Genomic DNA, 15,870 nt, shown 5'->3' with positions numbered 1-15,870 from the left:
TGCTAACCTGGAGGTCTCTGAAGGGCATTTCAGAAAGTACCAGATACCTATTGGATGTGTGTGTGGACACTCCTCCAAAGGGACCCGATTTTTTTCATCTAGGAACAGCGTCCAAGAATCACTCAGCACTGTCGTGGAATAGACAAGTGAGAGTCTGCAGTGATGCATGGACTATTTCATACATAACTTGCCCTTCCCTTAATTTTTAACTTGGGAAGTAACTAGATGGTGGTGATTCATAGAGAAGGACTGAGGGTTTTGTTTTTGGGGGGTTTTTTTCAATATTTGCTTGGCTTAGAGTTGCTGCGGCAGGCCAGATCAGAGGCAAAGTGCATCCCTCTTCAAGAAAGACTTATCTAGACCAGGGCACTTGTAATACAGAACTGCACTTGTTTAATTTATCCAGCAAATTTCACACCAGTGGCTCAGATTAGACCAGTTTGTCTCCCATGTACGTGTAAGCGTTGAGTGTCTTCTGTTCGTTTGGAAGGGTAGGTAATGTTTCTGGGAGGAATTAATGGTTGATAAGAGTTGATTAATGATTGAGACCTTTTTGAGCCTGCTTGTGGATAGCAATGTGAGGATAGACTTGACTTCGTGGAAGAACTTCATTGAGCTAAAACACAGCGGGGTCTACTGTCTTCCAAGAGAGTATGCAGTATGTTTGTCAGTTTGAGGTTGAACACAGTCTGAACATTTCATCTGGTCTCTCTGCTAAAACTCATTTCCTTGGCATATGCTTTATTGCATATGTTAAATATTCATCCTGGACTGTAAATAGGAGCTTAAAGATCTCTCACTTGGTTCTTAATGTAGCCATTATGAGCAGAATTCCTTGGTGGGTTTTTCCCACCTGAATGGTATATGGCGTTGGCAATTTTTTCAGACCGCAGGTTTTGTGGCCTCAGTTCTTGTTGACATTTGTGCTGTATGTCCAGCAGAGCTTGGGGAAATAGCAAGGAAAAGTCCACGAGTGTTTTAACTGAATCCAAACAGACCAAGGTTGTCTAGAAGATTTTTTTTTTTCCAAGTTTCCCATTTTAATTACAGAAACATAGCTCTCTTAAAAATCAAGCTTGGTCAGTATGGTGTTTCTCATACCTCCTTCCTACAGAGCACTTTCAACCAGTGCTCAACTCAGAATGATACCCTTCCATGAGGACAGCCCGGCTCTCCAAGTTTCTCTGGCCCACACCTGCCAACCAGGGGTGTGAGACCAAAGCTGTGTAAGCAGTAAAAGACCTTGCCCCTGATTCTCCATTGCCTGGCTCCATCTATGGCTCTTTCAAAGTGAGTCTGAAGTGTTAAGCTGCCAGCATCTTGTGCCCATTTTGTCCATGTACAAATGACACCAAGGTCCCACACAGGGCAGTTGGGCTTGGCTTTGCCCCATGGGTTTGTAGTGGGGAGAATGCAGGTGACTCCCATGGGCAACAGGTGCCTCCCAAGTCTGGTGGGGCACCAGCAGGGCACACCCGGAGGGGAGGGTCCCCCAGCGGTCAGCCAACAACTGGGGGAGGTCCCCCAGCAGCTGGTCACCAAGCACACCAGCAGCCCGGAGCCAAACTCAGTGGGGGCATGAGCACTCTTCTTGCCCCACTACCAGCTGGAGCACATGCTGTCAGGAGGGGCACATGCCCCGCCCCCCCATGGCTCTCTTACACCTCGCCTATGCTTCTCCCCATTTGACCTCTCATTCAGAGGACCATGTGTATGGCAGTAGGATTTAGTGAAGCTAATAGTGTCCCTGCTGCTCCCATCTCAGCTGGGACTGACCTCAGGTCCCCTGGTAAAAGTGGAGGCTGCATGGACAGCTCTGCATATCTGTTGCAGCTTTGCTCAGAGAGCGCTTTTGCTCTCCTCCAGCTGACCTGGCAGGTCATGTTGGGAGAGGCTGCCTGTCCCTGCAGGGAGAGCAGACACACAAGCACACAAGACGACCTGTCACAGGGTGATTGATGGATGTAAAAAAAAAAAAAAAAAAAAAAAATCTAACCAGCTTGGAAAATTTAAGTGGCGCCTCTCTCCTGAGTAGAGCACAAACAGCTCCCTTACATAACAGGGCGTAGCAGAGGGACTTCCCATGTGTGCTTTTAAGAAAACCAGAGTTTACCCCAATGCTATAGAAAATACAGGTCAAAGACTTCCCTTCTTCACAAGCCGGTACCGATAAACTAGTGTAGTGTGTGAGCCAGGGCCCTGTCTAGAGACACAAGAGCCCTGAGCAGAAAGAGTCGGCAGCTGGAGTGTGGTGGGGTCGAAAATGTCCCATGCCGTTAGATTCTAGCATTATTAGTGTCTACACTGCAAAGCTAGCTCTGGCACGTGGTGTTAAAATGTGGGGGTACCATGGGTACTGCAGGATACTGTGCTGTCCTACATCAGCATGGCAAACTGTCCAGAAAGCTTTGTTAGATGGCCAAAACCTTGAACTGTCCTAGCTTTTCAGTAAAGGAACAGAGAACAAAGCTACAGATGGAAGGAACCAAAGGTTATTTTTTTTTAATGATTGTTTGATCTTGGCACTTCACTGCAATAACACGCATCAGAAGGGGATAAAACAGTATTTATTGTGCATTAAATCAGGCTTTTCCAAATACATGGCCAAGCTTGTTCATGGCATTTCCACAACAGGAGGTGACCAACCCCCTTTGGCAACGTGGTGTTTTTCCACTGACATGGTCTTGTAATCATTATACAAGCAGCCTTTGAGGGAGCAAATATGTTGTGCTCTGTTTAAAACAAAATCATCTCAATGTACCAAGCAATCTGGATGAGCTAATGGTGTTGAGTCCTGGCACCCATCTGAGTGCCGGCTGAAGCAGGAGCAAGTCGGTTGCAAACAAAGGCATTGCACTCAGTGGCTGCTGGCTGGTGAGGCCAGTGGGACAGTTGGGTAGTGGTGTCACTGGGATTTCGCCTTCAAAGCTGGGCTGTGTGCTGCCTAGCATTTAACTTGCAAAGGATCCGTTTAGCAAAGTATTACTTTATTAATGAAAGCTAACTCAGAGTAACTAAAAATAGCCCTTGCCAATGGACTTTGCTGCTTGTTAACAGGACAGGAACCTGCTGTACTTTGGTTATTTTTAGGCCAAATCAGGGATTTTTTTTTTCTAACTCCATGCACAAGGAACTCCTCTTCCTACTGCTGCCTCCTTTCCATGGGAGATCCCTCCTGCCCAGGTGCTTCAGGAGCTGGCGGTAGCAGCAGAGAGAAAGTGAGCTGGTTTTGATCAGGGCATGAGGTGGGAGAAAAACTGGGGGAATCCAGAGAAAAATGGTATGTAAACAAGGAGGAGGCAACATTTGGTATCAGTAGGGGGCGAGCCACCTCACTGCACCTGACCACCTTCCAGGTTCAGAGTGCCTCCCTAGGTGTGCCTCACATCTGGCCGACCCCCTTCCTGGAGCACACCCGCAAGCCTGGGGTAACGCCGCCACCACCCAGAGTCTGGACTGATCTTGGACCTGCATCCTCTGGGAAACACAGACCTAGTAGTCCTTGAGGGTACTTGACTTGCTGCAAGAACTTGGGGCACTTCCCTCAGTCTGGAGCACAAATAGCCATTTCCTTTAGTCAGCTGAACCAAGGGGACCCCAAAGCATAATCTAGGTCCTCTTCTGGATGAGCGGCCTTAATTTGAGATCTAGGAAGAGCTGCCCCATGCTCCCTACTCTGAGTTGCGATGTCACTGCAGTGCTCATTCCCTCAGCCCAAGTATGTTCTCCTGCCTGTGTCTGCAGCCCAGACACCAAAGCCCTTGCTGGGAAGCTGGCTCTATGGATGATCCATCATTGTGTGACACATGTTGGGAATTAGGGATGTGAAAAGGGTGTGGTTCCAGAGGGAGGGATGCTACATGGCTTGAGCAGCCAGTGGGAAGACAATATCAGCAGCCACATTTGTATCTACTGAGGCTGTGGGGAAACTGAGGAGCAAGAGGGCTGGGGTTTTGCCCCTGGATGTGATTGGGATAAAAGGACCCCAAAATATGAGAGGGCTAATACCTTACACCAGGGGTTGCATAAGCAAAAAACAAATCCAGTCCCCTTCCTGAGGAGGCAGGAGACAACAGCTGGATGCAGATGTGGGGAGCATGAGGAAGTCCCAGCTGTTGCCCAGTACAATCCACAGTCTCTATGTAATAGCTGCCTGCCTGTTGTCTGGGTTTTTTGGAGGCCTCGCTGCAGAGGAGGGCACGAAGGCAGAAAGATGATGCTCCCCTTGCTGATGTGTTCATGGGCCATTTCCCCCCATGCAAAGAGAGGGATTTTGTGGCGGGCAAAGCGCTGACCCATGCCCCTCCACCTGTTGTTGTACCACCGAAGCGTGGCGGTGATGAGCCTCGGCTGACAGCAATTCTGAGCCCAAACTGGGAGGGAAAGAAGGGTTCAGGGTATATCGGGCTCCAGCTGAGCAAGGCTGTTAGCAGGACACAGAAACAGATGTAGATGCAGGCCAAGAGTAGAAAACCTGAGTCCACGGGTGTAGCTGTGGCTACAGATGGAAGTTGCCCAAGGACAAGTGTACAGTGTGAGTGGTGAGGAACAGTAGCGGGACATGGGAGAAGAGAGGAGCTGCCGAGGGGGTGCGTGGACAAAGCGGGATCCTCAAACCTGGCACTGTTCCCAGTATGTTAGCAAATATCCATAGTTTCCATGCTGCTTTATCTCAGGTTGGTAAAGCACAGCGTAAATGCTTGGAGCTGTGCAAGTGGTGCCGAGCGAGTGCAGGCTCTTCAGTGGCAGGGAAAGCCAAGCTGTGTCATCCTGAAATGCTCTTTCCACGTTCTCCGTTTGCAAAAAATGCAGCAGTTTGCTAGCATGGAGGGGTAGGCAGCCCTTGCTTCGGACAGCGATAGATAAGGCTATTTCCCACGTGAAGCTTTAAGGATGGGCGCTATTCCTCACGGTGTCGGTAAAGTGCCTCTGGGCACTACTGGAAAACAATTTAATTAATTGTTCCTTCTCTCCTGAAAGATGGCTAGCAGCTAGACCCCACCATGGGAGAAGGGACATCAAGAGGGCCCCGCCAAGTTAATCCGTCACCCCATGGGGCCTTCTTGTGCTTGATCTTTGGAGGTGATGGCAAGAATCTCGTTGCCAGCACAGTCACTAATTCATTGCATTTGACGTTGTTCTGATTCCTCCCGGCGCCAACTCAGACACGAGCCTGTGTTTTTATGAGCTAAGATGATGGATAGGTCCATTGATAAAATATGGGAGGACTGCTCTTGTGAGCCAGAAGGCAGGTCTCTTGCTGCTCTCTGCTGTCACTTAGCACTTCCCAGTTTCCAGGCTTTGCCGGGTGTCAGTGCACAGTGAGACTTCCTCTGTCTGCACATGTAGGTATTTATATGTCCCTCTTCATTGCAGCATCTAACCCTTTGCGCCTGGGATGTAAGGCCTGAAACTCCTCGCCACTCAGGGTATCTTGTCACCATCAGCACTACCTTCGCAGCCAGCTTTGTGGAAGGGAAACCAGGCTTGGCCTGAGAGGCTGTCTAACCTGGGTTGTTTTTATGCCTCTGAAGACCACATACTATAGAAGGAACTGAATGAATGCAACTTACTGCTTGTTCCACCCTTTCATTGGCATGAACTTAAAGGACCCGGGGGTTACGGTGGACAACAAGCTGAATAGGAGCCAACAGCATGAGCCGTGTTACCAAGAAGGTTAATAGCATCCTGGGCTGCACTGGTAGGAGCGTTGCCAGCAGATGGAGGGCAGTGATTCTTCCCCTCTATTCAGCCCTGGTGAGGCCACATCTACAGGCCTGTGTCCAGTTTTGGGCCCCCCGCTGCAGAAAGGATGTGGGTAAATTGGACAGAGTTCAACAGAGGGCAGCAAAAATGGTTTGAGGACTGGGGCACATGACTTGTGAACAGAGGCTGAGGGAACTGGGCTTATTTAGCCTGGAGAAGGGAAGATGAAGGGAGGATTTAATAGCAGCCTTCAATTCCCTGCAGGGTGGGTCCAAAGAGGATGGAGCTGGACTGTTTTCAGTGGGGGCAAGTGGTACAACAAGGAGCAATGGGCTCAGGTTGCAGCAAGGGAGGTTTAAGTTGGATATTAGGAAGAACCTCCTCACGCGGAGGGTGGTGAAGCACTGGAAAAGGTTACCCAGAGACTCGGACTCTCCATCCGAGGAAGTTTTTAAGACCCTGGTAGGCAAAGCCTTGGGTGAGATGATCTAGTTGGGGCTGGTCTTGCTTGGAGCAGGGGGTTGGACTAGACGTGACCTCCTGAGGTCCCTTCCAGCCCTCGTGTTCTCTGAGTCTATGAACTCTGCCTCAAACAAGGGGCTCCTTGGCCTCTTCTGCCAAACCCATGCCCTAGCCCTGCTTGGCAGAAACGGGGTAGGAAACTTGGGGCATACAACTTTCTGCATCCCTTGCCCATTCTCTCTACTGTCTCATGCCCTCTCTGGGCTGCTCTGTGCTTGAACTCCCAGGGAGGTATTACTCCCTGCCATGGCATCTCTGTACCAGATACACTGCCAACAGCTCAAATATAGCCCTGGTGTTGCAGGGATGCTCCAGGGACCATGCTAAAAGCTGGCTAGGTTTGGCAAGCTCTGTTTTGTTTTTTTTGTTTTTTTTAAAGTCTTGTCTAACACCTTTCCTGCTAGGCACAACATGGCCTTCCTCCAGATTGGGGGAGCAGCAGACACGGCCTCAGTTAAGAAAGAGATGCAGCCAAGGGCTAAATATCAGTCGGAACAAATGAGAGGTCAGGAAGGCGGCCGAAGCTCTCTGCGTTGCTTGGAACGTGGCTGGACTCGCTGCCCCAACCCCAGCAATTTTGAAACAGATGCTGAAAATCCCACCAGGCCGGGGGAGCAGAGCACAGACACAGGGCTGGAGGGGTTTCCCACAGCAGCGTGTGCAGGAGGAAGAGCAGCAAGTCTAGTCGCGGGATTAAACTGGAGGCAGCGTTAGCCAGGGCAGTGCTCAGCAGGGAACAGGCTTGCGGAAGCCCTGACACAGAGGAGACCAGTGTGACGGGCTGCCAGGCAAAAAACAGCACGTCCTCCAGCAAGGCGGGAAGCTAAAATGGGTGGTGGGAGGGGAGGAACAAAGGGGGGACATCTGTTGCTGTCACTAACCTGGTGCTATAAGAGCAGGAGGAAGCAGCAGGGTTAATTCTGCAAAGCAAAACGGTTCCTTGCTCCGATTCATTCAAATTCTGCAAAACCCTTTTATTCCTTCCCTGCCGCTGCCTCTTTTTTTTTTTTTTTTGAGGATCTGTTGCTGAGACCCAAAAAGATGTCAGAAGGCTGTTTTCAGCTCAGTTCCCAAGAATCCCCTTTTCTAAAAACTATAATGCAGAAAGGGTATTTCCCGCTCTGCTCCATTTCCCCAAAAAGCGGAGGAGCCTGGTGTTGCAAACGACAGACCCAAGTTGCGGAGCATGCTGCACTCAGCATCTGTTTCAAAATCTTGGCCTTCGGGATGCTGGAAGCCAGCAAAGCGGCGAACATGTAATGAGAGGATGAAAAATGAATTATTCCCATTCACCAGCAATTTATCCACAGGTTTTTTCCTAGATTGTAAGACCACAGTGCTGGGACCAGGTCCACAGGGCTTGGACCTACCCGCTCAGAGCCACATTAAGCAGTCTTGTGCCCCTTGATGATTAGGGCTGGATTCCCCCCCGCAAAAGACACTTGAGGCAGTCAGTGGGAATTGGGCAAACCCTTCTCTTGAGTCATCTGCTGTCGCTGTTCAGATCAGCTGTGCGTATTCTTGCCAGGGAAAGCACGCCTCGTACAGCCAGTGCTGCAGCTGCTGTACATGCGAGAGGGCTACTTCTGCTTCCTTTTGGATTTTGGCTTTGTTCTTCTAAGAAATAGGTGGCTTTTTGTGGGATTGATTTGCGCATTGGCCAGCTTGCTTTAAAAACCTTGTGGAGAGCCAGCACCTGCAATTTTACCCTGTGGGGCTTCAGGGCAGGGCCTTTAGTTATTAAACTCCAATCTGGCTAGGGCTAAAAAAAAAATGCAGGTGCTTTTTCTCCGCTAAAGATTTTATTAAGGAGTGAATGTCAGTCTGAGGTTGCTGCGAGTGAGGACAAAAAGGCCTCTGTGTCGCCAGAGCTCATGGTTTCATCCCAAGTCTTCCCATCTTCCCCCTCCCCTTAAATCCCCAGTTCCAGGAGTCCTGTGATCAAGAGAATCTCAGCTTGCTTCTTATGTCAAATAAAACAGGTTCCTGGCCCTGCTGCCTGCCCAGGAAAGCTTGAAAAATGTGAACCTCCCCAAGTTCAGGCCAGAAGGCAAGTCCACGATGATTCACGGCTAGGAGGCATGGCAAGCTGTGGAGGTGGGCACAGGTGCATGGAACGGCGACTCATTGCATGTGGCTTATGCATGCATCTGACTAATAACACCTTAGCATGTTACAAAAGTGGCCAGCGCAGGGCCTCAGCTGCCCAAACCCCAGGTGGCTTCTGCAGGGGTGGTTCTCCAGGCACAGCCCAACAGTGCCATGGGATCTTTGCTACTCCCGGATCCTTGCCTTTATGGTCCATTTGCCTCCTCGTAGTAAATAGCCATCACTGCCAAAACACTGATGGTATCGGCAGAGCACTGCTGCACGTGCGCATACGTGCACACACACACACGCAGAGGCATGCATGCACCCACCCTGCTCTATTTCTGACCAGCAACATGCAACAACAGCACACAGCAGGTTTCCCAACCCACCTGCTGCTGGCTGGCCAGTTCCCCATGGCTGTTGCAGAAGGCAGCGGCTCGTGGGGAAATTGCTGAAGAAGGCAAGGAGCCCTATGAATCAGCTGAGGGAGGTCAAGACGAGAGCTACCGAAATGCAAGATGGAAAGGTCTGTGGGGAGGGGCACAGCGGGAAAAGCCCGAGGGAGGAAGTGCATTATAATTGGGGCCTGAACATTGAAACTGCCCTCCCCATCCACTGAGAAAAGGAGCCAGGAGCCCCAGGTTCCAATTCTGACCCCACCACAGACCTGATCACTGACTCTGAAGCTGCTTGTGCCTCAGTTTCCCTCCCTGTAGCAGGGGCCTGCTTTGGACCGGCCTCAAGGGCAGGTGGGAATGCTTGGCAATGCTTGCCAAGCAGGCTGGACCTGCTGAAGGCGTACCTGCATAGTCAGCATCAGCAGTGCATATTGCCTGGCCTTTTTCCAGGGGAGTTTACCAGACATGTAAGATCTTTTGCAGAGCCCATTCCTGTGCATGTGGACTCTCCCTTTCCTCCTCCTCGCTGGCTACCCCTGTTCTGCAGGCTCCACTGGGGAATGCGTCTCGGGATATCTTCCCTTTTCTCCCTGTGCTCGTTGCCTTCACAGAGCACACGTGCCAGCAGTGAGACCCACACAGGTGCTGGGGCAGCGAGGGGATGCTGGAGTAGTGAAGGAGGTGTCTAAGCCACGCACTGATGGGAGCAGGAGGAATTTGGCAACCAGTCTCCCCAGTTTGGCCAGTGGTGCCGATGCTGCAGCATTGGTAGAAAAGCAGCTGCAGGCTCTCCTGTGACCCAGTATGGTGCTGCATCTTGCCCATTAGCATTGCATTGCCCTGTGCGGGCCGGCAAGGCAGGCTGGGTGAGCCAAGAGGTTGCTCCTGGCCCTGGCATACCCTCCTTGTCTCTCTTTGTAAGTTATATATGGACATACACATGCATGCGATATGCCTCGGGTACACCAAGTCCTGCAGCAGCGCTGTACCCTGCCCTGTCATGGGGGGGTTATGATTCATCAGGCTATTTATACATAGTCTTGCATCCTGGAATTTTGTTTCTTCTGCTCCCAGCCCCTCTTGCCTAACCCTGAATCACCACCACCGTGGTGGTTTTGTCTGTACGCTGGCTGGACTGCAGACTCAACCCTGGTCCTGCTGTGTTGTGAACCACTTGATGCAGCTCGCCCCTACTCCTGCCTATCCAGATGGGGCCCCTGAATGCTCCCGCCTTGTTCATTTTGCCCTGTCTTATTCCCCGTGAACAGGAGTGCGTGGTTTTATTTCAGGCCAGGCACTGGTAGGTAGTGAGCGTATGCAGGGGCCTGGGTGGGCTCTGCAGAGCATCTGTGTTTCTCCGTGGAAAGCCACCAAGTTCTGCAAAAAGAATAGCAGTCTGAACCCCAGGAATACCAGCGCTGGAGATGGGCCGGCTGGAGATGCTTTCATTCTGCATGGATAGAAAACCATTGTCACCTCTTCCCTGTCCTCTCCCCGCTGTTCGCTGCTTGAGTAGTGAGCACTTGACTAGAGAATTCATTTTGTGCTTCGTGTTTTCACTTATCCTCTTAACCCTTGACTACATTTTACTGACCGCCATAACTCTGCAGCCCTCCCAGAGTCCCGCGGTGGTGATAAAAGGGTATTTTGCTTAATCGCGTTTTTTTTAATACGTCGAGACTTTTGTGTTCCTGCTTGCTCATTGTTCAGCAAAGAGTGCCGGGGAATAATCGTGAGAATTTATGACTGCTAGTGGACAAACCTCAGTGCAGTGAGAAACAGACACAAGAATTATTCATGAAGCAGCTTGGACAGATATAATATAGTTAAGCCCCAAACACATGCATGAGGTTGTAAATTCTGCCTGGCTTTGTTTCTCGTTTTTTATCAAGTATTTTGCAATGCTAATCCACTCCAGATCACTGTCTCTTGGCACCTTTTGAAGGCCTGAAGGGGAAGGGTGTCTCTATTGCTTGTTCCAATGAAAACCGGTGATGCAATAGTCTAAAGATTTTGTTCTGCTTTGGATTTGCCTACGGGGAACTGTCCTGTCAGCTAAGCTGCATGTTGTGCTGCAATTGAGATGCATCTCTCTGCTTCCTTGTTATCCCTAGGATGGCTGGTTTTCCTACAAGGTGCTAAGTGACCTCCGCTCCCATGGGAGCGCTGGGCACCTGGCATTTAGCGTTTTGATACCCTGGTCCGGGGACCCCTCGGGGTCCACAGGCTACGTCTAAGGGGTCCTTGACAGATGACTAGGATCAATCAAATGTATGCAAATACCCACATTTAAATTCAAAGGGGTCCGCACCTCCATTTGAAATTACCAAAGGGGTCTGCAAATGAAAAAAGGTTGAAAACCAATGTCCTGGAGGACTGGCTGAGGTCTGCTGGGCCATCAAGTCCAGGTTGCTGGTAATTGTTAACAACTCAAACCACCACTTTTTAGTTGTGAGTCATTTTCCACGTTCTATTTGACACAGACCGCCAACGTGGCAGAGGTTTCTTCATGCACCAATTTAAAACCTCTGGTCAATATTCGGTATTCGTTGTCTTAAAGACAAGTACATGCCTTAGCATTTCACTGTTTGCAATTTTATTTTTTGCAACCGAGATCATCTTACATTCTGCTGCAGTATGGGGGTTTTCAGCAGCATGTGTGTTGTGGCTGGAGCTAGAGAAAAGCACAAAGTGAAACAGCGAGCAGGTTTCTGCACATATGGGGCCGAGTCCTGATTCAGAACGGGCAGTGATGGCCGTGGAAATGGGCTAACAGGACACTGCCCCAGGGCTTTCAGCCTGGCGGTGCTCGCTGCACCAGGCGACACCTAATTCTGTAACAGGCTGAATGAGGAGCCCACTGCCTCGTGACAGCCGCTACTCGGAGGGAGAGATGACCTGGAGGGATTACAGAAGTGTGGACTGCACGCTTGTCAGCACATTTTTTTTTTCTGCTGAAGGCACACTTCTCCTTTTGGCTTCTAGGAGACTGAAATCCCTGGCCTAGGTGCATGCGTCTCTCCTTTTGATGCAAGATCTTTTGAAAGCTGACATTTTTCACAGGAAGCCTGGCTTGCACTAGGGCTATGCTAAATACGTCAGTGTTTCTGTAATTGCTTCTGTCTCCAGGGTTAGCCAGGATGACTGCAGAAACAAGCAGATGGGTTACCAGCTACAGCACCCTGGCTGAGAATCACTGGTCTAGGCCCTATCTGTTAAGCCTTTGATGATGACGATGATGATGATAGTTATAACAGTAGTGCCCTGCGGTCCTATCCAGATTGGTGCCCCTTTCTTTCAGGGGCAGAATCCAGATCTGTTCCACTGACCATTTTCAAACTGCATTACCTGCTGCTATGCAGCCCCCACCTTCCTGTTAATAACCTCACCTGGAACCCTTGAGCAGAGGGCGATTTCATGTCCCCATCGCTAAAATTACTCTTGCAGTCTCTGGCATCTGGCATTGCTTTGGCTCTCTGGGCTGCTGAAAGCGTCGTGGGAAGGCAGACTGGCAACAGACATGCAAAGATCTGTGCAGCCCTGCAGCACACGCCAAAATGTACCTCTCGACATCCTCGAGGCTTGTCTGGACTGGGGTTTAAAGCTGTCACGACAGGTTTGCCAGCATGTTATAGGAGGCTCCCGTGGACAAGACGGCATAAAATTTACCTGCTCAGCTGGCTGGCTGCCTCGAAATCCAGGCCTTGACTTGACCGGCTTTGCGTGGGGATCAAACCGCAGCACAGGTGTGAGCTACACCATCTTCGCTAACACACCTTATAGAAGTCAGGCTACCAGCTCAGTGCCAAAAGGGATGGGTGAACTTCGAGAGCAACCCCAGTGTGAGATCCCGGGGGATACGTGCCTTCAGTACCGTCGGCTGAAGTGAAGTCCCAAACTGGGGGCAGCAAAGGGGACAGGGCAGGATATTTTTGCCATAGTGAAGCGAAACCTACTGTTTGGCCGGGTGTGACGGCATTGTATTCTCCTTCTGTGCACTGGCCCTCGTCGTATGACACTGCAGCTGCCCTCATCCTATCTGCTGGCGTTAAAAGAGTAAAGATGGAGTTCCTAAAACAAAGTTGCCCTGCTGCACGGGATTTCCTGTTATCTGCAAAGATCTCCTTTGGCAGGGTCAGGCGAAGGCCTTTCTTCTGCCCATTCTTTTGCATTTTCTCTTGCTTGACAGGTCTTTCAATAAAGAGCAATTTGTCTTCATCAGTCTCTTCCCCAAGTGCATTTGTCAACTCATCTAAAAAGGCTTCCACAGCAACATCCCTTAGAGATTAATTGTAGCATCGTTCCACTCACTCAGAATAACCTTTCAACCTGGAACATGCAGTTGACTTGTCTCCTTTGATTTAAAATGGCAAGGTGAAATATTATGCAACTTCGCAAATGTATTGGAAAAATACCGGCGGCTTCAACCCAGCAGAAATAACCGAAGGCAATGTAGCGCGGCTACCAGACCTCGCGTAGCCTCAGAGTTTTGGGCAGCCAATGCATGCTTCAGTGCATCTTGCCAAACCTTTCATACCAGACTCCGCCTTCCCCTCCCTACATAAAATATCTCTGCAACCTACTGTCAGGAAAAAGCCTGCAGTCATAAGATAAACGCTCTTTTATTTGTTCATGACGGGTTAAAAGCTAATGGTGTCTTGACAGATGGGAAAGTCTTGTCTGCTATATTTAGGATTGCTTACCTAGCTGGCAGGGTGTGTTTGAGCGGCCGATTTGTGGATATTAAAGAGACCTTTCTACCAATGTTTGGCTTTAGTCTTCGGGCGCCGATTTAAAAACATGCGGTTACTCTGGCATGGAGGGCTAAGTAACCCTCCTTTCTCTATTCTGCTTCTGTTCTGTGGGCCGATATAGTCTTGTGGCGACAGCAGGGCTGTTACAGTTATAAAACTCATGGTTTTCATATGCTTCGGACTTGTTAAGAGGTAACGCGCGCGGTGAGGTTGCTCGTGCTTGTTCCCGAGACCAGATATTTGTGGTAGGTTGTTTTAGGAATACTGGACTACTGTGTAGCCCCCCTTCGGGGTTTGAGTGGAGGCTCTTCAGGGCAAGGGTCACACATGTCTACCGCACATGCATAGAATCAGAGAAAAGACTGGTTAAGGAGAATCACATATCCCACAGGTACTGCAAGGGACATGGCAAATGCCTGTAATGTCTGAAGGATGGAGCTGGACTGTCCTCAGTCGGGGCAGGTGCCAGAACAAGGAGCGATGGGCTCAAGCTGCAGCAAGGGAAGCTGAGGTTGGATATATTAGGAACAATGTTCTCGCCAGGAGGGTGGTGAAGTACTGGAACAGGCTACCCAGAGAGGTGGTGGAGTCTCCATCCTTGGTGGTTTTTAAGACCCCACTAGACAAAGCCTTGGGTGAGATGATCTAGTTGGGGCTGGTTTTGCTTGGAGCAGGGGGTTGGACCAGATGTGAGCTCCTGAGCTCCCTTCCAACCCTCATTGTCTTTGATTCTATGATAAGCCCTAAAGACAGAGATGTCATTCAGCTAGAGACCAGCACTGCACATCCATATATTATTATTGTATTTACTACCAGTAGTGGGAGGAAGGCAAAAACGTTATGCCCGATCACACATCTGTGTAACAGGCAAGCAAGAGGCAAAGGAGGGAAAAGCCATGTGAACTTCCTGAGATCTCTGGAGCTCAGAACTCAAACTCAATGCACCTTTATTTTCAAGGCATGAGAAATACCCTGGGCCACCTCCTGAAACTCTGGTAAATACTGAACCAGAACATCCAGGAAATATCTGTTCATGGGCCAGTGACTGGTTGAAAGATCGGTGATCCAAAAAAAGAAGGATACACTTAAGTGTGACTTTTTAGAGTGCAGCTTCCTCCTGTGTACTCATGCCTCGAACCATTTAAAGTTCATGACTCATCCCCACTAAAGGATGTATTTACTGGGCACATCTACACGTTCATTAGTGCGCCTTAGATGCTGCACATTTAGTTTAGTACTTGCTTAATAAAGTGCTAACTAAATGCGCCATGACTAGTAGGGCTGGCACATGGTTATTTTGTGATGCTTACTGTGCATTAGCCGAAGAACACTTTGCAATAGGCTATTAGCACAGTTTTTCACCGCCGTGCTATTGCGCAGTGTTATTAAGCTAATGCATGGTAAGCATCTCGTAGATGCGCCCAAAAATAGCTTTGTGGTGCTAAATTGAGGCCTGGCTCTGCAAAGCAGTGACTCTCAACTCGCAGGCCACATGCAGCCCAATCGGCACGCTGCTGCAGGCCAAATGTTTTAAAAAACAAAGCATTTTTTTAAATTGATACACAGGAAGCAAGTTGTGTGGGTGCAGCCCACATTAACACATTGAGAGCCGCAAGTGTGGCCCACTTCGGAAAATAGGTTGAGGACCGCTGCTCTAAAGCAATGAGGCTGCTTGGTTTCCTTTGGGACCTTTCATGTTCCGATCAACAAGAGCTAAAGATGTGCCTAATAAGCGTTCAGCTGAAAATGATTGCACAAAATGAACTCTTGAAATTTAACGCGGCGGTCTTAATTCACATATGCTGTCAGAGGAGGGTGACAGGAGGGGTTACACCCTCCAGAGCTGCTGGAGGGGGTAACACATGCCTTTTCTGGACCTGGAATTGCAAATAGCCACAGCTTTCTAAAGAAAGGGGCTGCGTGCATGCTCTCCGTGCAACCCTGCCTGGATAACAGAGGCTGTAGCGCATACGGGTTAATTCACGGGACTGAGTACAAACAGGATTCTCATTAGGAGGAGCTGCCGTGCAGTCAACCACAAGAGTGCTATCTGAGCCATTCGCGGAGGGGAATAAAAAATGGAAAGCAGAGGGTAGAAGTGAAAAACACAGGTTTACTGTACTTGCATCGAGGACAAAAGTGACTAAGAATAGCTTGTAATCATTCATCGCACCCGCATTTTGTTCTGTTTTCTCTCTGTTCAAAATGCAAGGACACTTTCTGTTTAGCGCTGGTTTTCTCAGGCTGTGCCTTTCCAAAGGGGCCGGAGACGATGGAATCACAGCTCTTCTCTTGATCACCGATGATGTGATTTTTTTTTTTCCCCCCTATTCTAGCCTGGCCTCCTGAGCCTGCCTTCCGGTGCTGAGCAGCTTTCACACCTCTTAATTGAAAGCAGA

General features: G+C 49.6%; 1 protein-coding gene across 4 annotated transcripts in view; it reads left to right on the top strand.

The window, feature by feature from the left end:
• Nucleotides 1-15,870, top strand: part of VDR (vitamin D receptor) — an 81,638-nt gene that overhangs the window by 51,495 nt on the left and 14,273 nt on the right. The window lies entirely within an intron of this gene.

The sequence above is a fragment of the Crocodylus siamensis genome, chromosome 6 (assembly GCF_052110815.1).
Source record: "Crocodylus siamensis isolate JL-2025a chromosome 6, ASM5211081v1, whole genome shotgun sequence".
NCBI classification, from domain to species: domain Eukaryota; kingdom Metazoa; phylum Chordata; order Crocodylia; family Crocodylidae; genus Crocodylus; species Crocodylus siamensis.
Note: the sequence above shows the minus strand (reverse complement) of the source record. Positions and strands in the feature narration are given on the sequence as shown.